The following is a 25,029-nucleotide window of genomic DNA, read 5'->3' on the forward strand; positions in this document are numbered from 1 at the left end:
TATCAGGACATACCAGATTTTTAAGAATTCCATGGGAATTCCCTGGCGGTCCACTGGTTAGAGTTCCACTGCAGGGGGGCATGGGTTCAATCCCTGGTTGGGGAACTAAGATCCTGCATGACACACAGCACAGAAAAAAAAAAAAAAAATTCCATATAATTTCTAGAATTAGAAATTCTAGAATATTAATAACATTTACCCATACAATACAACCTAAGAAGATTTAGTACTAATTTGACAATTCTTAACCTTAAAACCTTAATCTCTAGCAAAAACCAAGAAGCAAGTAACTGTAAACTGTTTGTCATACCAGCATTTCTTGACTGGAATATCCCATAACTTCTAGAAACATGCATCTTCTCAAAGCATAATTTTTTTCCTCAATGTGGTATAAGACAGGTGTCTAATAAACCCAGACATCTTTAGTTTCCCTCTTGGAAGAAGGCAAAAGTAGGTAAATGTAGACCTGTTTAGCAATTAATGTTCCAATATTTTATCTTATTTGAAATGGCCTGGATATTCAACGAATTCCTATCATTTAACTTAATTTAGTTTCAAGTTACCAAAATTTGCAGAGACTATTTTAGATGGACATTTCCAAAACAATTATTCCTATAAAGTTTACCAAAAAACTCTTATCTCCATTACATTTATTTAAAAGTTTTATCATATCAGGTTATTTTCCTTGTTGACAAATTTTATAACAAAAACAATATGCACTTACTGACTTTCAGTAAACTTAGGTACAATAAAAGTATTATACTTAATGTTAATGACTCTAAAGACAGGTCACTATTAATTAAACCCACAAGCTTAAGCTAGATTTAACACCAGATATTAATTCAATATTGAATATTTCCCAGGTCACATGAACCTGAAATGTATTCTGGGAAGTTTCTTTCATATTTCTGAGAATTTATATAAGCACTTAATTTCCTTTAAGCCAATTAAATACAGCTCATCTACAAGTTAATTTTTACATAAAGACAGACAGAACCAGTCTGTCTCATAGTTTTCCTGATTGAGTTTAAAAAGGTTTCTTTTTTATCCTAAGTCTGGGGACTACAGATGGATCAGATAGTTCCTGAGAGCCCAGGCAGAACAGTTACATTTCAAAGGCAGGAGAGAGAAATGCAAGTTTCTCTTTTTTTTTTTTCTTCTGTTCTTTAAAGTCCTGCTAAGTATAACCCAAGGCTGGAGTCTCAGGCAATGTGGGCTGTGTTTGCATTTCAAGGGTTAAGTGTTTGACCCATGCCCAGAATTGTGGCAGAGACTTGCAGGAGTGGTTGGACAGACAAAACTACATAAAACAAAGATACTTTTAAATTCACTGAGACTCAACATATACCGACAAAAACTTAAAGAAAAAAAAAAAGAAAGAAACAAAGAGATGGTCTTACTACAAGGTGGCCCCTGGAGGACTTTGTCCAGACCAGCTCTTCCCTTCTGCCAGCTGGAATTAGGAACACAAAACAGAGAAGTACTGGGGGGTCATGAAAAAGGTGACCCAACAAGGAGTCTCCAGGATGAAAGGGGACGGGAGTGTGGGTATGAGGACCAAGGGAGAGGTAATGGGAGGAGGGACAGAAAAGACTGAAGAAGGGAAAGAGAAAGAGAGAGATTGCCATTTCAACCTGCCCTGCGGGTGTCTATTCAGGCATCGGTCTGCCCACTTCCAGAAAGGACCAGTGAAGGAGGGAACACTTTGTCCCCTGCCACCAGGGTGATCAAGCCTGGAAACCAGCCAGTTGTACGTTGTCTGTGGGACTCTAACCCACAGGTGGGATTTCCACCCATGCGTCCACCAGTCTGTGGGATGGGACTGGAAGCCACAGGTTTATACAGAAATCTGCCACTTCAGCCTGTTTCCAACAGGACTCTACTTGCAGCAGGAAAATAAAGGTGAGAATATTGGGACGATCGGACTTCCTGCCACTACACAATGTGAGGGTTGAACCTCTAACACTCTCAGAAATCTCCTGTCAGGGAGAGCCCACTGGACCAAGATCTGCACGGTACAAGGCGAGCCTCCCATATCTGTTTGTCACTTGTCAAGGTGAGCCATTGCCGACCAGAGGGAGCATGGTCTCACAAGCTGAGAGGAGTGATGCTGTAGCTGCCCAACGTCCACTGTCTCAGAAGGATAGGACAGAAAAAAAGGAGAGGACAGAGAGAGGAGAGAACAGGGAAAGGAGAAGTAGAGAGATATCTGGAGAGGAAAGGGGTAAAGGGAAAGCAGTAAAGGGGAAGGGGAAAGCGTTGCCTGAATGAGGATACTGAGGCCCTCAGGGGCCAGGAAGGCAGACTTACTCAATGTAGTGAGATTGAAACAAGAGGTTCAGGTAGTCGCTTGTCACCGATGGGGAAGCTGCATTTGGTGGTCCTGGAGGTCCCCAGATTCTCTCCTGGGGAGGGGGCAGCATCCCGGTGGAGTCACAACAAAGTGTGTTACTAACCTGAGTTCTTAGACTCTTTAATCAATAGAAATTGATAAGAGGCCAGAAGCGAAATTCAGGCAAGGCTTTACTGGGACCTGTGCTGCAGCAGGAAGGAGCAAAAACAAGTAACAGGTTCCCTTGCTTGCTCCCTGGGGCAGGGGGAGGTGAGAGCTGATCCCTTAAATGGGATGAGGGTAGGGGCAGATCCAGCGTTAGGCCAGAGGGTGGCTTGGGTGGTCTGCCCACCCCTTTGGTGATGGTGTGTGCAAGGATCATGTGCAGTACACTGCTTTTGCTCCCAACACCTGAGAAGTGGTGGTTGGGTTTTTGGTCTTTTTGTATCTTGTTGTTCCTAATTTGCCCCAACTGTGCATGTATGCAGTTATTTAGTCCCTTATATTTCTTTGTATTCTGTTGCTGGAGGAAACGTTTGTCCAGGTGCAAGCACTGCAGCAAATGGTCCCAGGTCCCAGGTCCCAGGTCCCAGCTTGTCTCATTAGGATTCACCTGGGGAGGTGGGGCAGGGGAGGAAGGCATGCATGGGCTTAAATATCCCATGAGATGTGCTTCTAGAACTCTTTAATTGGCTCTGGTAGAAGTATCCACTTGGGCATCTCGGTAGAATCATATCAAAGTAAAATACTGGAAAAGTTTAAAATGTGGCTTTCATAGAAATACTATGAAAACATGTCAACATTTTATTAACTCATTAATGTTGGAACCACAAAAATGGTAAAGCTGGTTCCAAGAATATTGGCGGGACTGTGTATCTATAGATGTATTATTTTAAAAGATGAATCCTAGATTAAGATTGTTAGGTTAGATGCAAAACTGGTAAGAGTTTCAGGACAAACTCCCACTTTGGGGTTATCTTTTCTACTGGACAGAAATCTACAAGTTAACATGTAACTTCACAGAATTTGGGCTCTACAGATGGTAAATAGTAAAGTCAAACACAGGTATAGTCTCTAAAAAGTCAATAATCCTTGCATTGGCCTGTTAAACAATGTTGCATTACAACGTTAAAGACAGGCTGTGCTATCTTTCACTTATTTCCAAGTTTTTAATTTTTTTCTTATTCTTTAGATGCATGTGCTCAGCTGAAAACTGGAAAGGTGCAACGCCAGAGTATTCCCTATACAACTCTCTCCTATTTGACATTTTTGCCCTAAGAGCTCTAGCTTCCTTGGCCTACCAGTAACCCAATTCCCTCTATTTAATGCAGGAAGATGACTGGGCTATATTTGGGTTCTCCCTCTCTGCATCCTGGCAACTATTTTCAGACAGTAAGATGGGCCAATTACAGGGCATATTTGTTTGTTTCTCATTAATCAGTCATCCCTGAACTTAGCTGTCTGACATCCAATGTCTTGAAAACCATTGTTTCATATATTTGGTACAGTTTTTCAGTTGTTACAGGCAGGAGGGTAAACCCATTTCCTATCACTCTATCTCGGCTTGCTTTTTTTTTTTTCTTGCCTCATTGCACTGGTTAGAACATTCAGTATAATGCTGTACAGGAGAGGTGAGAGCAGACATCATTGCTTTCTTTCTGATTATACAAGGAAAGCATTTAATCTTTCAACATTAAAAATGATGTTTGATGAAGGTTTTTCATAAATGACTATTCCTAATTTGCTAAGACTTTATCAGGAATGGATGTTGTATTTTAACAATGTTTTTCTGTGCAAGTGTTGAGAAAATGGCATTTTTTCTTTCAAAGTCTGTTAGTGTGGAGAATTACACTAATTGGCTTCCTAGAGTAAGGGAGTGTTTTGTTCTTTTCAATTTTCTGGAAGACTTTGTGAGGAATTGGGTTGTTTTCCCTTCCTTAAATGTATGGTGGAATTCACTAATAAAGCCATCCTTCTAAGCCTTCTGCTTTATGGGGTTTAAATTACAAATCCAGGGAATTCCTTGGTGGTCCAGTGGTTAGGACTCAGTGCTTTCACTGCCGGGGCCCAGGTTCAATCCCTGGTTGGAGAACTAAGATCCTGCAAGACACGTGGGGTGGCCAAAAAAAAAAAAAAAAATACAAAAAAACCAAGAACCCTACAAATCCAAATTCCTTAATAGTTATATAGTTAATGAAGTTAAACTTTTTTACTTTTTACCTGATATATAATTGACCTCTAACATTATTAGTTTCAGGTATACAGCATAATGATTTGATATTTGTATATACTACAAAATGATCACAACAATCATTCAAGTTAACATCAGTCCTATTTCTTCTTGGGTGAGCTTTAGTAGATTTCTCTTTTAAGGTATTTATCCATTTTATCTAATTGTCAAATTTATTGCTCATAATATTCTCTTACTGTCTTTTTAATATTGAATATATGTAATATCTGTAGTTATGTCACCTCTCTCATTCCTGATATTGGTAAATTTTGTCATCTCTTTTTCTTCCTAATCAGTCTAGCTAGAGGTTTAGTGATTTCATTGATTTCCATTCTCATCTTTATTACTTCCTTTCTTCTCCTTACTTTGAGTTTTATTTACCCTTATTTTCTAGTTTAAGGTGGAAGTTCAGGTCATTGATTTGAGGTCTTCTTTTCAAGTACAAGCATTTACACTATAAATTTTCATCTAAGTTCTGCCTTAATTGTATCTTTCAAATTCTCATATGTCATGTTTTCACTTTTCATTCAGTTCAAAATCCTAATTTCCCTTTTTGTTTCTTTGCTTCATGGGGGATGTAAAGTGTGTTTAGTTCCCAAATACTTGGAGATTTCTCAGAGATTGTTCTATTATCAATTTCTAATTTAATTTTATTGCCAAAAAAAGATTTTGTATGATTTTAATCCTTTTAAATGTACTGATACTTGTTACCCAGAATATGACCAATCTTGAATAAAGTCCCTTACTTGGAAAAACTGTTTTCTGCTGCTACTGAGTACTATATAAATGTCAATTACATTAAATTGGTTGATAGTGTGGTTCAAATTTTGTATATCCTTATTTTTTTTGATATAATTGACATATAAAATTATATTAGGGGGAGGAGTCAAGATAGCATACTAGGAGGTCTCAGAATTCATGTCTCCGCACAACTAGGGCACCTACCAGGCACCGGTGGGGGACCACAGACACCTAAGGGGACAGGAAGAACCCCCAATGACCGGGTAGGATGTGGGGTGTGGGGGGAGTGAAGGGGGAAGAGAAGTGGAGGCGGCAAGGGACTGGTGCCCCTGAGGGGTAGCTGGGGGAGGGGAAGGGATCCCACGCCCAAAGGGGAAAATTGAGAAACCATTGGGAGAGCAGAGGATCAAAAGGGAGCATGGCCAGATTTCCCCTGCCCACTTGGGCCCCCAGGAACCTGCTGAGATCCCGGGCCTGATCCTTTGCCCACCGAGGGCCCCTAGAGCCATGCAGGTCCTGAGGGAGTGGGAGGGAGGGAAGGGGGAGCAAAAGTAAAGGTGGGACCTCTGGGACTGCCACCCCTTTGGGGCGGATGGGGGAGGGGAAGAGTTCCTACACCCAGCTGGACCCATGCAAGGTTAGGGGTCCAGCAGCGACAGGGGGGAGACCCTGGGGGAGATGGTGGGGGAGGGGCATGAAGGGACGGAAGGGAAGCAGTCAGTGCTTTCCCTGTCCACTTAGGCACCGGGGAGCCTGTTGGGCTCCTGGGTCTATTCCCCTGCCCTCAGAGCCTCCCTCCTGCTGTGCAGAACCCAAGCCCCGCCCCTACACCCCCACCCAGGGCCCTACCTCTACACTCGGAGACCCCCTCTGAGATCCCCTCCAACACGCTGGACCTAAACCCCACCCACACACCTTCACTCAGGGCCCTACCTGCAAACTCCAGAACTCCACACTCCAGACGCCCTCCTTTCCACGTGCTGCCTCTCTCCTTCTGTGCAGGTCCTAAGCAGAGGCCCTGCCCCACGCTTTAATGTCGCCCTGCTTAGGCCCCGCCCCCAGGGCCTTTTCTGGCTACATGGGTCCTGAGACTAGGCCCCACCCCATGCTCAAACCTCACCCCCCCACCCACCTAGGTCCTGCCCCATCCCCACTGCCCCTGCCAAAGTTCCACCCCTGCCTAAACTCCACCCCCATAGCCAAGGCTTTTATTTTTATTTTTTTTCTTTTTTCCTCTTTTAGATTGGGGTTCTGTTTTACCTTGTTGATTCATTGTTGTTCATTCTTTTATATTTTAAATTTTCCTTAAAAATGTGTTATTTTTCTAATTTTATTTTATTCTTTATACTTTTTTATTGTTCTCTCCTTTTGGCTTGTTCCACCACCACCCCTTTTTCGTTTTTCTGTTGTGGTTTTATTTTACCTTGTTGCAGTTGTTTCAATTATAGTTTTATTTTTCCTAATATATTTTTTGTCTTTCAAATTTTATTTTGTTTTTTATTCTTTGATATTGTACTGCTCCTTTTTTTTTCTTTTTTCTTTCTTTTTTTTTTTTTTTACCTTGCCATGAAGCTTGTGAGATCGTGGTTCCCAGGCCAGAGGCTGGGCCTGAGCTCCTGTGGTGGGAGCTCTGAGTCCAGACCACTGGACTAACAGAGAACCTCAGACCTCAGGGAATATTAATTGGAGTGAGGCCTCCCAGAGGTCCTCATCTCAGCACCAAGACCCGGCTCTATCCAACTGCCTGCAAACTCTAGTGCTGGACTTCTCAGGCCAAACAACCAGTAAGACAGGAATACAGCACAACCTATCAAAAAAAAAAAAAAAAAAGAAAGGAAATGACAAAAAAATATGTTACAGACGAAGGAGCAAGGGAAAAATCTACAACACCAAATAAATGAAGATGAAATAAGCAACCTACCTGAAAAAGAATTCAGAGTAAAGATAGGAAAGATGATCAAAAATCTTGGAAACAGAATGGAGAAAATGTAAGAAACATTTAACAAGGATCTAGAAGAACTAAAGAGCAAACAAACAGTGATGAACAACACAATTACTGATGTAAAAAATACTCTAGAAGGAATCAATAGCAGAATAACTGAGGCAGAAGAACGGATAAGTGAGCTGGAAGATAAACTGGTGGAAATAACTGCCACGGAGCAAAATAAAGAAAAAAGAATGCAAAGAATTGAGGACAGTCTCAGAGACCTCTGGGACAACATTAAATGCACCAACATTTGAATTATAGTGCTCCCAGAAGAAGAGGAGAAAAAGAAAGGGTCTGAGAAAATATTTGAAGAGATTATAGTCAAAAACTTCCCTAACATGGGAAAGGAAATAGTCAAGTCCAGGAAGCGCAGAGAGTACCATACAGGATAAACCCAAAGAGAAACACACCAAGACACGTATTAATCAAACTATCAAAAATTAAATACAAAGAAAAAATATTAAAAGCATCAAGGGAAAGGCAACAAATAAAATACAAGGGAATCCCCATAAGGCTAAGAGCAGATCTTTCAGCAGAAACTCTGCAAGCCAGAAGGGAGTGGCAGGACATATTTAAAGTGATGAAAGGGAAGAACCTACAACCAAGATTACTCTAACCAGCAAGGATCTCATTCAGATTCGATACAGAAATTAAAACCTTTACAGATAAGCAAAAGTAAAGAGAATTCAGCACCACTAAACCAGCTTTACAACAAATGCTAAAGGTACTTCTCTAGGCAGGAAACACAAGAGAAGGTAAAGACCTACAAAAACAAACCAAAAACAATTAATAAAATGGTAATAGGAACATACATATCGAAATTACCTTAAATGTAAATGGATTGAATGCTCCCACCAAAAGACATAGACTGGCTGAATGGATACAAAAACAAGACCCGTATATATGCTGTCTACAAGAGACCCACTTCAGACTTAGGGACACATACAGACTGAAAGTGAGGGGATGGAAAAAGATATTCCATGAAAATGGAAATCAAAAGAAAGCTGGAGTAACAATTCTCATATCAGAAAAAATAGACTTTAAAATAAAGACTATTACAAGAGACAAAGAAGGACACTACGTAATGATCAAGGGATCAATCCAAGAAGAAGATATAACAATTGTAAACATTTATGCACCCAATATAGGAGCACTTCAATACATAAGGCAAATGCTAATAGCCATAAAAAAAGAAATCGACAGTAACACAGTAATAGTAGGGGACTTTAATACCCCACTTTCACCAATGGACAGATCATCCAAAATGAAAATAAATAAAGAAACACAAGCTTTAAATGACATATTAAATAAGATGGACTTAACTGGTATTTATAGGACATTCCATCCAAAAACAACAGAATACACTTTCTTCTCAAGTGCTCATGGAACATTCTCCAGGATAGACCATATCTTGGGTCACAAATCAAGCCTTGGTAAATTTAAGAAAATTGAAATCGTATCAAGCATCTTTTCTGACCACAATGCTATGAGACTAGATATCAATTACAGGAAAAAACTGTAAAAAAATACAAACACATGGAGGCTAAACAATATGCTACTAAATAACCAAGAGATCACTGAAGAAATCAAAGAGGAAATCAAAAAATACCTAGAAACAAATGACAATGAAAACACGACGACCCCAAACCTATGGGATGCAGCAAAAGCAGTTCTAAGAGGGAAGTTTATAGCAACATAAGCCTACCTCAAGAAACAATAAAAACCTCAAATAAACAACCTAACCTTACACCTAAAGCAATTAGAGAAAGAAGAAGAACAATAACAAAAAAACCCCCAAAGTTAGCAGAAGGAAAGAAATCATGAAGATCAGATGAGATCAGAAATAAATGAAAAAGAAAAGAAATGAAAACTTTCATTTTGCTTTGAAAGCAAAGATCAATAAAACTAAAAGCTAGCTCTCTGAGAAGATAAACAAAATTGATAAACCATTAGCCAGACTCATCAAGAAAAAAAGGGAGAAGACTTGAATCAACAGAATTAGAAATGAAAAAGGAGAAGTAACAACTGACACTGCAGAAATACAAAGGATCATGAGAGATTACTACAAGCAACTCTATGCCAATAAAATGGACAACCTGGAAGAAATGGACATATTCTTAGAAAAGCACAACCTTCTGAGACTGAACCAGGAAGAAATAGAAAATATAAACAGACAAATCACAAGCACTGAAATTGAGACTGTGATTAAAAATCTTCCAACAAACAAAAGCCTAGGACCAGATGGCTTCACAGGTGAATTCTATCAAACATTTAGAGAAGAGCTAACACCTATCCTTCTCAAACTCTTCCAAAATATAGCAGAGGGAGGAACACTCCCAAACTCATTCTACAAGGCCACCATCACCCTGATACCAAAATCAGACAAGGAGGTCACAAAAAAAGAAAACTACAGGCCAATATCATTGATGAACATAGATGCAAAAATCCTCAACAAAATACTAGCAAACAGAATCCAACAGCACATTAAAAGGATCATACACCATGATCAAGTGGGGTTTATCCCAGGAATGCAAGGTTTCTTCAATATATGCAAATCAATCAATGTGATACACCATATTAACAAATTGAAGGAGAAAAACCATATGATCATCTCAATAGATGCAGAAAAAGCTTTTGACAAAATTCAACACCCATTTATGATAAAAACCCTCTAGAAAGTAGGCATAGAGGGAACTTACCTCAACATAATAAAGGCCATATATGACAAACCCACAGCCAACATTGTTCTCAATGGTGAAAAACTGAAACCATTTCCACTAAGATCAGGAACAAGAGAAGGTTGTCCACTCTCACCACTATTATTCAACATAGTTTTGGAAGTTTTAGCCACAGCAATCAGAGAAGAAAAAGAAATAAAAGGAATCCAAATCAGAAAAGAAGTAAAACTGTCACTGTTTGCAGATGACATGATACTATACATAGAGAATCCTAAAGATGCTACCAGATAACTACTAGAGCTAATGAATGAATTTGGTAGAGTAGCAGGATACAAAATTAGTGCACAGAAATCTCTTGCATTCCTGTAAGAGAAATCTGAAAGAGAAATTAAGGAAACACTCCCATTTACCATTGCAACAAAAAGAATAAAATACCTAGGAATAAACCTACCTAAGGAGACAAAAGACCTGTATGCAGAAAACTATAAGACACTGATGAAAGAAATTAAAAATGTTACAAACAGATGGAGAGATATACCATGTTCTTGGATTGGAAGAATCAATATTGTGAAAATGACTATACTACCCAAAGCAATCTACAGATTCAATGCAATCCCTATCAAACTACCAATGGCATTTTTCACAGAAGTAGAACAAAAAATTTCACAATTTGTATGGAAACACAAAAGACCCCAAATAGCCAAAGCTATCTTGAGAAAGAAAGACAGAGCTGGAGGAACCAGGCTCCTGGACTTCAGACTATACTACAAAGCTACAGTAATCAAGACAGTATGGTACTGGCACAAAAACAGAAATATTGATCAATGGAACAGGTTAGAAAGCCCAGAGATAAACCCATGCACATATGGTCACCTTATCTTTGATAAACGAGGCAAGAGTATAAAATGGAGAAAAGACAGCCTGTTCAATCAGTGGTGCTGGGAAAACTGGACAGCTACATGTAGGAGAATGAAATTAGAACACTTCCTAACACCATACACACAAATAAACTCAAAATGGATTAAAGACCTAAATGTAAGGCCAGACAATATAAAACTGTTAGAGGAAAACACAGGCAGAACACTCTATGACATAAATCACAGCAAGATCCTTTTTGACCCACCTCCTAGAGAAATGGAAATAAAAACAAAAATAAACAAATGGGACCTAATGAAACTTAAAAGCTTTTGCACAGCAAACAAAACCATAAAAAAAGATGAAAAGACAACCCTCAGAATGGGAGAAAATATTTGCAAATGAAGCAACTGACAAAGGATTAATCTCCAAAATATACAAGCAGCTCATGCAGCTCAATATCAAAAAAACAAACAACCCAATCCAAAAATGGGCAGAAGACCTAAATACATATTTCTCCAAAGAGGATATACAGATTGCCAACAAACACATGAATAGATGCTCAACATCACTAATCATTAGAGAAATGCAAATCAAAACCACAATGAGGTATCACCTCACACTGGTCAGAATGGCCCTCATCAAAAAATCGACAAACAATAATTGCTGGAGAGGGTGTGGAGAAAAGGGAATGCTCTTGTACTGTTGGTGGGAATGTAAATTGATACAGCCACTAAGGAGAAGAGTATGGAGGTTCCTTAAAAAACTAAAAATAGAATTACCATATGATCCAGCTATCCCACTACTGGGCATATACCCTGAGAAACCCAAAAAGAGTCATGTACCACAATGGTCATTGCAGCTCTATTTACAATAGCCAGGACATGGATGCAACCTAATTGTCCATTGACAGATGAATGGATAAAGAAGATGTGGCACATATATACAATGGAATATTACTCAGCCATGAAAAGAAACAAAATTGAGTTATTGGTAGTGAGGTGGATGGACCTAGAGTCTGTCATACAGAGTGAAGTAAGTCAGAAAGAGAAAAACAAATACCGTATGCTAACACATATATATGGAATCTAAAAAAAAAAATGGTTCTGATGAACCTAGGGGCAGGACAGGAATAAACACATAGACGTAGAGAATGGACTTGAGGACACAGAGAGGGGGAAGGGTAAGCTGGGACGAAGTGAGAGAGTAACACTGACATATATACACTACCAAATGTAAAATAGATATCTAGTGGGAAGCAGCTGCATAGCACAGGGAAATCAGCTTGGTGCTTTGTGACCACCTAGAGGGGTGGGATAAGGAGGGTGGGAGGGAGACGCAAGAGGGAGGGGATATGGGGATATACGTATGCATATAGCTGATTCACTTTGTTAAACAGCAGAAACTAACACAACATTGTAAAGCAATTATACTCCAATAAAGATGTTAAAAAAATTATATTAGTTTCATGTGTGTTTTCTATATGGAATGTAAACTATGGTTAATTGTGGTCAGTTTCAGCTCTTAGCACAGTACTATTCCCCATCCCCATCCACATGGCAGGCAGCTGTGCATATGTTCCTGGAGCAGCTTGCACACATCCAGGATGGGTAAAAAGGACCCTGTTCTCCAAATACTGGAAAGTTGGATTCTAATTGGTGATGGCTGCTTCTGATCACAGAGGTGCAAAGAGGAGGTGCCATTGTTGTTGCACCTCCACCCATTGTTGCAAGCCACTTCCCCTACAGCTGAAGTGAACTTACAGGGGACTTAAAGTGCCAGTGCCCTTTTCTCCCTCCTTTTCATTTTTCTCTTTTTTCCCATGTTGGCAGCCAGACATTAAAAGACTATGACATTCAAAACCAACTACATATATGGGGAAAATTAGAAAGTGCTCAGGCTCAAAAAATAACTGAGAAGACCTCAGTTTAAACCTCCAGCTGATCCTTGGTACAGAGACAACCCATAACAATAAAATAATAATAATAATAACAAAAAACCTCAGGTAAGGGGGAGAATCTGATTTCCAGAGATAACATTATTAGATTCAAATGTCCAGTCGTCAGCAAAAAAATCACAAGACACACAAAGAAATAGGAAAATATTGCCCATTCAAAGGAAAAAACTAAACCAATAGAAACTGTCCCTGAGAAAGACCTGATTGCAGATATGCTAGACAAAGTCTAACATATCATCTTAACAATGCTCAAAAACTAAGGAAGATGTGGAGAAAGTCAAGAAAATGATACAGGAAATCTAAAAAGAAACTAAAAAAATTCTGGAGCTAAAAAGTATAACTGAGGGACTTCCCTGGTGGCGCAGTGGTTAAGAATCCTCCTGTCCATGCAGGGGACACGGGTTCGATCCCTGGTCTGGGAAGATCCCACGTGCCACAGAGCAACTAAGCCCATGTGCCACAACTACTGAGCCTGCACTCTAGAGCCCGTGCCGCAACTACTGAAGCCCACATGCCTGGAGCCCATGCTCTGCAACAAGGGAAGCCACCTCAATGAAGCCTGCACACACTGCAACAAAGAGTAGCCCTTGCTCGCCACAACTAGAGAAAGCCCATGCGCAGCAACGAAGACCCAACACAGTCAAAAAAAAGTATAACTGAAAAGAAAAATTCAGTAGAGGGATTCAAAGGCAGAATTGAGCTGCCAGAAGAAAGAATAGGGAAACCTGAAGAAGATAGGACAATAGGAATTATTAAGTCTGAAGAACATAAAGAAAAAAGATGGAAGAAAAGTAAACAGAGCTAAGGGACCTGTGGCACACCATCAAGTGGACCAACATATACACTGTGGGAATCCCAGAAGGAGAAGAGAGAAAGGGGCAGAGAGAATATTTGAAGAAAAGATGGCTGAAAACTTACCAAATTTGATGAAAGACATGAAAATAAACATCCAAGAAGCTCAACAAACTCCAAGTAAGATGAACTCAAAGAGACCCACTTATAATAAAATGTTCAAAAACCAAAGATAAAGAATCTTGAAAGCAGCAAGAGAAAAGTGACTTGTCACATACAAGAGATCCTCAATAAGACAATCGGATTTCTTATCAGAAACTCTGGAAGCCAGAAAGCAGTGCAGCTGATACATTCAAAGTGCTAAAAGAAAAAAACTTTCAACTGATAATCCTATATCTCACAAAACTATCCTTCAAGACTGAGGGAGAAATTAAGACATTCTCAGATAAACAAGCTGAAAAAGTTTATTACCACTAAGCCTGCCCTGCAAGAAATGCTCTAGGGTGAAATGAAAGGACACTAGACAGTAACTCAAAACAATATGAAGGACTAATGAGAACACACTGTATAGCATGGGGAACTCTACTCAATGCTCTGTGACCTAAATGGGAAGGAAATCCAAGGAAGAGGGGATATATGTATATGTGTGGCTGATTCACTTTGCTGTACAGCAGAAACTAACACAACACTGTAAAGCAACTATACTCCAATAAAAAAAAAATGAAGAAATAAAGATCTCAACAAAGGTAAATGTACACAAGTAATTATGAAAGCTAGAATTATTTTAAAAACAGTCTCTATCTCCACTTTTATTCTACATGATTTAAGAGACTAATTTTTTTTTAAAAATTATTAGGGGCTTCCCTGGTGGTGCAGTGGTTGAGAATCTGCCTGCCAATGCAGGGGACACGGGTTCGAGCCCTGGTGTGGGAGGATCCCACATGCCGCGGAGCAGCTGGGCCCGTGAGCCACAATTACTGAGCCTGCGCGTCTGGAGCCTGTGCTCCGCAACAAGAGAGGCCGCGATAGTGAGAGGCCCGTGCACTGTGATGAAGAGTGGCCCCCGCTTGCCACAACTAGGGAAAGCCCTCGCACAGAAACGAAGACCCAACACAGCCATAAATTAATTAATTAATTAATTAAAATAAAAAAAGAAAAAGACTCAACTAAGAGTTTAAAAAAAAAAAATTATTAGTCTAGGGGAATTCCCTGGTGGTCCAGTGGTTAAGACTCTGCACTTTTGCTGCTGAGGGCCCAGGTTCGATCCCTGGTCAGAGAACTAGGATCCCACAAGCCACATGGTGTGGCCAGAAGATATATATATATATATATATATACACACACAAAACAATAGGATTATTGTAATTTGGTTAGTAACTCCAATGTTGCTTTCTACAAAATTTAAAAAACTGATGTATTTAAAAGAATTATTATTTTATGTTTTGGGGCATACAGTGTTTAAAAGATTCAATTTTGTGAATTGACAACTGAAACCAGGGGGACAGAGACATAAAGGAGCAGAGTTTTTGTATGTTATTGAATTTAATCTGGTATAAATTCAACTTAGAATGTTGCAACTATTGAATGTTAAATGTAATACCCATGGTAACCAGAAAGAAGATACCAATAGAATATACACAAAAGAAAATGAGAACTGAATTTAAAATTTTTACTACTAAAAAATCAACTAAACAGGACTGAAGGAAATTAGGGGGGAAAAAAACTATAACTCATAAAAACAAATAGCAAAATGGCAGAAGCAAGTCCCTTATTACCAGTAATTACTTTAAATGGAAATGGATTAAACTTTCCAGTTAAAAGACAAAGATTGGCAGAATGAATAAAAATACATGATCCAAAATACATGTTGCCTGCAAAAGACTCACTTTAGATCCCAAAACACAAATTGATTGAAAGTACAAGGATGGAAAGAGATATTCCATGCAAATAGTAATGAAAAGAGAGCAGGGTTAGCTATATTAATATCAGATAAATAGACTTGAAACCAAAAAAGATTACAAGAGAGAAGGGAGATATCATATATTAATAAAAGGCACACTACAGTTCATAATAATTATGAACATTTAGGCACCTAATAACATACCAGCAAAATATATGAAGCAAAAACAGAATTGAAGGGAAAAATAGACAGCTCTACTATAATAGTTGGAGACTTGAATACCCCACTCTCAATAATGAACAGAACAATCAGACAGAAGATAAATTAGAAAACAGAGGACTTAAACAACACAATGAACCAATTAGATCTAAGACATATACAGAACACTCTACCCAACAACTAGCATACACATTCTTCTCAAGTGCACAAGGGCCATTTTACAAGATAGACTACAAGTCTGACCTCGAATTAAGTCTCAATAGATTTAGAAAGATAAATGTCATACAAAGTTATCTTCTCTGACCACAACAGGACAAAGTTAGAAATCAATGAGAAGTAAAATTGGGAAATTTATAAATTATGGAAATTAAACAACATACTCTTAAACAACCAATGAGTCAAAGAAGAAGTAACAAGGGAAATTAAACAACAGAGATAAATGAAAACAAAAACACAGCGTATCACAACTTGTGGGATGAAGTAAAAGCAGTATTAAGAGGAAAATGTATAGCTATAAAATGCTTACATTTAAAAAAAATCTGAAATCAACAACCTAAATTTACAACTTAAGGAACTAGAAAAAAGAACAAACTGAAACCAAAGCTACCAGAAGAAAGGAAATAATACAGACTAGGGCAGAAATCAATGAAACAGAGAACAGAAAAACAATAGAGAAAACTCAACGAAACCCAAAAGTTAGTTCTTTGAAAAGATCAACAAAATTGATACAACTTTAGCTAGATGAACTAAGGAAAAAAGACTCAAAATTACTAAAAACAAAAATGAGGGCTTCCCCGGTGGCGCAGTGGTTAGGAATCTGCCTGCCAATGCAGGGGACATGGGTTCGTGCCCCGGTCCGGGAAGATCCCACATGCCGTGGAGCGGCTAGGCCCGTGAGCCACAACTACTGAGCCTGCGCATCTGGAGCCTGTGCTTCACAACGGGAGAGGCCGCGACAGTGAGAGGTCCGTGCACCGCGATGAAGAGTGGCCCCCGCTCGCCGTAACTGGAGAAAGCCCTCGCACAGAAATGAAGACCCAACACAGCCAAAAATAAATAAATAAATAAATAAATTTATTAAAAAAAAAAAAAATGAAAGTGGGGACATTGCTACTGATTCTACAAAAATAAAAAGGATTATGAGAGTATTATGAACAACTATATGCCAACAAATTGAATAACCTAGATGAAATGGAAAAATTCCTAGAAATACAAAACCTACCTAAAGATTAACCTAAAGGAACCTACCTAAAACCTACCTAAACCTACCTAAAGATTAACCTAAAGATTAAATCATGAAGAAATAGAAAATCTGAATAGACCATAAAGGAGATAGAATCAGTAATCAAAAATCTCTCAACAAAGAAAAGCCCTGGACCTGATGGCTTCATTGCTGAACTCCACCAAACATTTAAAGAACTAATATTAATCCTTCCCAAGCTTTTCCAAAAAATGAAAGGATAGGGAATTTTTCCTAACTCATTCTATGAGGTCAGCATTACCCTGACACCAAAGCCAGACAAACACACTATAAGAAAACTACAGTTCCAATATTCCTTATGAACAATGATGTAAAAATCCTCAACAAAATACCAGCAAACCAAATTCAGAAGCATATTAAAAGGTTATATGCCATGACTAAGTGGTATTTATTCCTGGAATCCAAGGATGGTTCAACATACAAAAACTGATTAATGTAATATACCACATTAACAGAATGAAAGGGGAAAAAAACCCACATGATCATTTCAGTTGATACAGAAAAAGCATTTGACAAAACTCAACAGCCTTTCATTATAAAAACACTCAACAAATCAGGAATAGGAGGAAACCATCTCAACGTAATAAGAACCATACCTAAAAAACTCACAGCAAACATCATACTCAAAGTTTCAAAATGGATTACAGGCCTAAATGTAAGACTGGAAACTATAAAACTCCTAGAAGAAAACAGACACAACACCCTTTGACATAAATCATAGCGATATTTTTTTGGACCCGTCTCCTAAGGCAGAAAAGGAAACAAAAGCAAAAATAAACAAATGCCTAATTAAAAGCTTTTGCACAGCAAAGGAAACCATCAACAAAACAAAAAAACAACCTACTGAATGGGAGAAAGTATTTGCAAATGATATGACCAATAAGGGGTTCATATCCAAAATATATAAACAGCTCAGACAACTCAACATCAAAAAAACAAACAACCCAATTAAAAAATGAGCAGAAGACCTGAATAGACGTTTTTCCAAAGAGGACATAGAGATGGCCAACAGGCACATGAAAAGGTGCTCAGCATTGCTAATCATCAGAGAAATGCAAATCAAAACCACAGTGAGGAACTTCCCTGGTGGTCCAGTGGGTAAGAATAATCCGCACTCCCAACGCAGGGGGCCTGGGTTCGATCCCTGGTTGGGGAACTAGATCCCACATGCATGCTGCAACTACGAGTTCGCATGTTGCAACTAAGAAGGCTGCACACCACAAGTAAGAGCCCGTGTGCTGCAACTAAGAAGCCTGCATGCCGCAACTAAGAGCCTGCATGCCGCAACTAAAGATCCCACATGCCACAACTAAACATGCTGCAACTAAGACCCAGCACAGCCTAAATAAATAAATAAATATTAAAAAAAAAAACCAGGCTTCCCTGGTGGCGCAGTGGTTGAGAATCTGCCTGCCAATGCAGGGGACACGGGTTTGAGCCCTGGTCTGGGAAGATCCCATATGCCGTGGAGCAGCTGGGCCTGTGAGCCACAATTACTGAGCCTGCGCGTCTGGAGCCTGTGCTCTGCAACAAGAGAGGCCGCGATAGTGAGAGGCCTGCACACCGCAATGAAGAGTGGCCCCCACTTGCCACAACTTGAGAAAGCCCTCACACAGAAACGAAGACCCAACACAGCCATAAATAAATAAATTAAAAAAAAAACAAAACCACAATGAGGTATTACCAATATCACCTCACACCTGTTAGAACGGCTATCATCAAAAAGATCATGAATAATAAGGGTTGGCAAGGATGTGGAGAAAAGGGAATCCTTGTACAATGTTGGTGGGAATATAAATTGGTGCAGCCACTGTGGAAAACAGTTATGGAGGTTCCTCAAAAAAACTAGAAATAACTCACAGACATATAAAACAAATTTATGGTTTCCAAAGGGGAAAGAGGGTGGGGGAGGGATAAATTAGGAGTTTGGGATTAGCAGTTACAAACTATTATATATAAAATAGATAAACAACAAGGTTCTACAGTATAGCACAGGGAACTACATTCAATATCCTGTAACAAACCATAATGGAAAATAATATATATGAATAACTGAATCACTTGGTTGTACACCAGAAGTTAACACAACATTGTAAATCAACTATACTTCAATAAAATTTTTTAAACTAATTAATTAAAAAGGAAACTAAAAATAGAACTACCATATGATCCAGCAATTCCACTCCAGGGTATACATCTGAAGAAAACAAAAACACTAATTCGAAGATACATGCACCCCAATGTTCATAGCAGTATTATTTGCAATAGCCAAGATATAGAAGCAAAATAAGTGTCTATTAACAGATGAATAGATAAAGAAGATGCAATACACACACACACACACACACACACACAAAGGAATACAGTTCAGCCATAAAAAAGAATAAAATTTTGCCATATGCAACAACATGGATGGACTTGGAGAGAATTATGCTAAGTGAAGTAAGTCAGACACAGAAAGATAAATACTGTATATTACTTACATGTAGAATCTAAAATGTAAAGCCAACTAGTGAATATAACAAAAAAGAAACAGACTCACAGATACAGAGAACAAACTAGTTACCAGTGGTGAGAGGGAAGAGGGGAGGGACAGGATAGAGGTAGGGGATTAAGAGGTACAAACTATTATGTATCAAATAAATAAGTTACAATATATATTGTACAGCACAAGGAATACAGCCAATATTTTTTAATAACTATAAATGGAGTATAACCTTTAAAAATTGTGAATCACTGTGCTGTCCACCTGAAACTTATATAATATTGTAAGCCAATATACCTCAATTAAAAAAATGTGAAAGCCTTTCCTCTAAGATCAGGTATAAGGCAAGGATGTCAACCTTCCTCACTTTTATTCAACTTAGTACTGGTAGTTCTAACTAGAGCAATTAGACAAGAAAGAGAAATAAAAGCCATCTAATATGGAAAAGAAGAAGTAAAATTATCATCGTTTACAGATATGATCTTTGATAGAGAAAACCCTAGTCTACAAAAAATTGTGACACTAAAATGTTAATTCAGCAAAGTAACAGAATATAAAGTCAACATACAAAAATCAGTTATATTTCTATCACTAATAATCACCAATAATAAACAATCTGAAAAGGAAATTACAAAAACAATTCCATTTACAATAACATCAAAAAGTATAAAACACTTAGGAATGAACTTAGCTAAGGAGTTGAAACACTTGTACAATGAAAACTACAAATCATTGCTGAGAGAAATTAAAGAAGACATTAAAAAATGGAAATATCCCATGCTCGTTTATTGGAAGACTTAGTATCGTCAGTACTACCCCACAGATGTCAAGACTACCCAAAGTGATCTATAGATTCCTAACAAATGTAATGTATTTCTTATAAAAATCCTGATATTTTTTCCAGGAATAGAAAAAAAACCCAAAACCCATCCTAAAACCAGGGACTCTGAATAACCAAAACAATCTTGAAAAGGAAGAACAAAGATGCAAGACTCACTTCCTGATTTCAAAACATACTACAAAGCTCCAAATAGTGTGGTACTGGAATAAAGACAGATATATAGACCAATAGAATAGAGAGAGCCCAGAAATAAATCTTCACATGGTGAAATTATTTTTGACGAGGGTGCCACAACCATGCAATAGAGAAAGGACAGTCTTCAACAAGTAGTGCTGGGAAAACTGGATATTCACATGCAAAAGAAAATGAAGTTAAACCCTATCCAATACCATATACAATGAATCAAAGACTTAAATGTAGGACCTAAAACCATAAAACTCAGGAAAAAACACAGAATAAAAGCTACACAACACTGAATTTGGCAATAATTTCCTGGATATGACATGAAAGACACAGGCAACAAAAGAAAAAAATAGGCAAACTGGACTTCGTGAAAATTTAAACATTCTCTGCACTGAAAGACACCATCCAGAGTAAAAAGGCAACCCACAGAACGGAAGAAAATATTTGCCAATCATATATGTGATAACGGATTAATATCTAGAATATATAGAGAATCCCTAAAACTCAAAAAGCAATTTGATTAAAAAATGGGCAAACACTTGAATAGATATTTCTCCAAAGATACACAAATGACAAATAAGCAAATGAAAAGATGCTAAGCATCAATAATCATTAGGGAAATGTAAATCAAAACCACAATGTCAATTAATGTAAATTATTGCAGTATTGTAAGATAGAAAATTCATATAATCATTAATGAAAGAAAGCACTCTATAAAATTTAACATACATGCAGGATAAAAAGAAGGAAAAAGTATTGTACACTTACAATTTTGTTAAAGGGTAGATATCATGTTAAATGTATTTTCCACAATAAACATTTTAAAAAGAAAAAAAATAAAACCACAATGAGATACCACCTCACACCCATTAGGATGGCTACTATAAAAAAAACAAAACAACAGATGTTGGTGAGGATGTGGAGAATCTGGAACTGTTGCATGCTGTTGGTGAGAATGTAAAATGGTAGGGTTGCTGTGAAAAACAATATGGTGGTTCCTCAAAAAATCAAAGACAGATTTACCATATGCCCCAGCAATTCCACTTCTGAGGATATATACTCAAAAGAATTGAAATCAGGGTCTCCAAGAGATATATGTACACCCACATTCAGAACTTTATTTACAATAGCTAAAACATGGAAGCAACCCAAGTGTCTGTTGATGGCTGAATGGATAAGCAAAATGTGAGATATATATATACACAATGAAATGTTCTTTAGCCTTTAAGGAAAGAAATTTTAACATATACTACAACATGGATAAACCTTGAGGACATTATGCTAAGTGAAATAGCCAGTTATAAAAAGACAAATACTGTATGATTCCACTTAAATGAGGTACTTAAATCATAGAGACAAAAAGTAGAATTGTGATTGCCAGGGGTTGGTGGCAGGGTGGGGGAGATGAGAGGATTGTGGGAATTATGAGCATAGGGTTTTAGTTTCACAAGATGAAAAGAAGAGCTATGAAGATGGATGATGATATTAAATACTGACCTGTACACTTAAAAAATGGTTAATATAGAAAATTTATATGTATTTTACACAATAAAAAATTTTTTTAAAACCAATCAAGAGGTATTGAAACCTCAAATACTAACCTCTGGAAAAAGAACAGTAGAGATCCATAGCCAAATTTTTGAAAATTTCCTTGCAATAGCCTGTCTTCAACAAATCTATACAATTTCTTCACCTTCTTTTCTCTAGGCAAAGTTATAAGATCCCCAAACCCCAGGGTATGTATTTTCCAGGTTTCTTCCTCTTTCTAACCTACTTTTGTAATATATAATAAATATATATATAAATATATTTATATAGGTAAATATATATATTTACCTATATAAATGCTGGTAGTTTTTAAATACACAAACCCACTCATGGAAATATACCTCATGAAGTGCAAAAGAGATGCAAAAGGATGTTCACTGTGGCATAATTTATAGTAATGAAAAAGCTGAAACTACATAAAGAAATGTTTCATAGATTATGATTTGTCAACTCAGTGGAATGTTATGCACAAAGCCTGAAGGACAGCAGGAAACAGCTATTACAAGGAACCATGATTATGGGTGATAATTTAAAAATCCTTGAATGCCATAACAAACTGTTTTTAACAATGTAATCTATAGAAAACGGAACCCTCTAGAGTTGAAACAAGGTATAAAGACTGCAGCAGAAAGTACCTTTTCTTTTCTTTAGCTGTCTGAAGGAAATTAAGAAAAGGAGAAAAGGAAATGCCCTTATTGACCTTCCCTCCAGCCTCTCCTGCTGCTAACTCCTTGACACTCAACACTACCCAACACTTTAAAAGGGAGCCTATACAGAAATGGATTCGGCACTCAGGTTTCCTCTAAGAGGAGGTGGGAAGGTTACGTATGAAAAGATCTCAAGCTGAAGCCAGGAAAAGATCCACCTGGTAAAAAAAAAAAAAAAAACAAACAAACCCTCACGTCTCTTAAAAAAAAAAATGACCTGAAAAATTATTTCCAATCCAAAAGTTAAAAACTGATAAGACAGAAAACATGGGACTTCCCAACCAGATATTCAGGTAGGTATTTGTGAATCTTGTTACTGACTATCTAAAGCAAAGATAGCAACAACGTACTGAGGAATTTATAACATGTCTAAAAGTATGACAAAAGAGTACGAACAATGTGAGGAATAAGGTTCTAACACCATACATGAAGCAGTAAAATACTATTGAAGGTAAACTATAATAAGTCAAATATGTATATTGTAATCCCTAGGGGAATCATGTAAAAAACTTTTTAAATGAGGTATAGCTAACAAGCTAATAGACAAATAAAATGGAATCATAATAAAAACAATCCAAAAGACAGAAAAATAGATAAAAAGAAGAAATGGGACTAATAAAAAACAAGAAAGATGGATTCAAGAACTGTGAAGTATCTGAAATTTTACCCTACTTGCAAGCTAACAGGTTGGCCTGTCACAGTTTCATGGATGCTGGCAGAAGACATGAGACATTTGAGTTACAGAAGGGCAGCTTCTTATTCCTAACAATGGAAATACCCAGAGTATCAGTTTTTGTTTTTTCTACCAGTTCCCCAAATCTCAATTAGCACAGAGCAATGCAACTAGGGCCCCATGACACTGACATATAGTGCTTTGTTGTAGCAGAAAAACCCTGAACTTGGAGAACTAAATTTTTTATGTGGGCAGTAAGCATGCCTGCTCCTTGCTCTAGAAAGATACTATCTTCCAAGGCTGTTTGCTAAATAAACATCCTTGAAAAAGACAGTCAGAAACAAAGGGCAGTCAGTACCTTGCTTGCAAGACACACAGAAATGCAAAAGACTTATGAAGCTCTGTCTCCCACTAGATGGCAGATTTATTTTTAAGTTTTTTGCGGTTTTTTTGATTTTTAAATTTTTTATTTTATTTTTTTTGGCTGTGCCATGAGGCATGCAGGATCTTAGTTCCCCGACCAGGGACTGAACCCATGCCCCCTGCATTGGGAGTGTGGAGTCTTAACCACTGGACCACCAGGGAAGTCCCTAGAACACACATACTTTATAAGTGCATGTGGAATAGTCACCAAGACAGATCATGTGGGCTATCAAACAAACTTAACAAACTTAAAATAACTAAAATCATATAAAGTGTATTATCTGTACACACAGAATTACACTAGAAATCAATAACAGAAAAATAACTGGAAAATCCCCAAATATTTGGAAAGTGAACAACACACTTCTAAATAACTCATGTATCAAAGAGGAATTTAAAAAGGAAACTGAAAAGATTTTGAGCTTAATAAAAATAAAAATGCAATATATCAAAATTTCTGAGACATGATGAAATGCTTATATTAAAAATGTAACCAATATTTTTATATCAATAATCTAAACTTCCACCTTAAAAAACTAGAAAATATCAAATTAAACCCAAAAGCAAGCAGACAAAAGAAAATAATAAAAAGCAGAAATTGATGAAATTGAAAATAGTAAAACATTACAGAAAAATTAATGAAATGAAAACCTGTTTCTTTAAGAAGTTCAATAAAAATGATAAATTTCTGACCAAGGAAAAAACTTCGACACAAATTACCACAAATTACCACAAATATTAGGAATTAAAGAAAAGGTATCTCTACTGATCATACCAATATTAGGAATTAAAGAAAAGGTATCTCTACTGATCATACAGGCATTAAAATAAGAAATACTATGAACAACTTTATGCCAGTTTGATAGGTTACATAAAATGGACAAATTCCTTTATAAAAAGTTTCCTCTCAAAACTCACTCAATAAATGTAGATAACCTGAATAGTCCTAGATCTATTAAAGTAATTGAATTAGCAGTAAAAACCTTCTATCATAAAAACAAGCTGTAGAGATAGGTGACCTTAGGGGACAATGAGTTATTGGTTTTGAATACAGAGGAGTCCTAGGAGTCCTGGGGGATAAGGCTGAAGTCCTGAGAGATAGATAGACTGTAGAAAGCATTGAAAGTCAGGCTAAGGACTTCAACTTCCATTATACAGGTGATGTCTTTCTTTTTCATGGTGTGCCCCAGACCACCCTCTGCATTTATGCCGGTTAA

The 25,029-nt window shown here is 37.6% G+C and overlaps 1 protein-coding gene and 1 non-coding gene across 2 annotated transcripts in view; one reads left to right on the top strand and one right to left on the bottom strand.

Annotated features, from left to right (window-relative positions):
* SNRPE (small nuclear ribonucleoprotein polypeptide E) overlaps positions 1–25,029 on the bottom strand; it is a 111,780-nt gene that overhangs the window by 71,399 nt on the left and 15,352 nt on the right. The gene's annotated exons all lie outside the window — the stretch shown is intronic.
* TRNAK-UUU (transfer RNA lysine (anticodon UUU)) lies at positions 14,779–14,851 on the top strand. Its single transcript has one exon. It is a non-coding gene; the product is annotated as a tRNA-Lys (tRNA).

Source organism: Eubalaena glacialis, chromosome 3 (genome assembly GCF_028564815.1).
Source record: "Eubalaena glacialis isolate mEubGla1 chromosome 3, mEubGla1.1.hap2.+ XY, whole genome shotgun sequence".
Taxonomy (NCBI): domain Eukaryota; kingdom Metazoa; phylum Chordata; class Mammalia; order Artiodactyla; family Balaenidae; genus Eubalaena; species Eubalaena glacialis.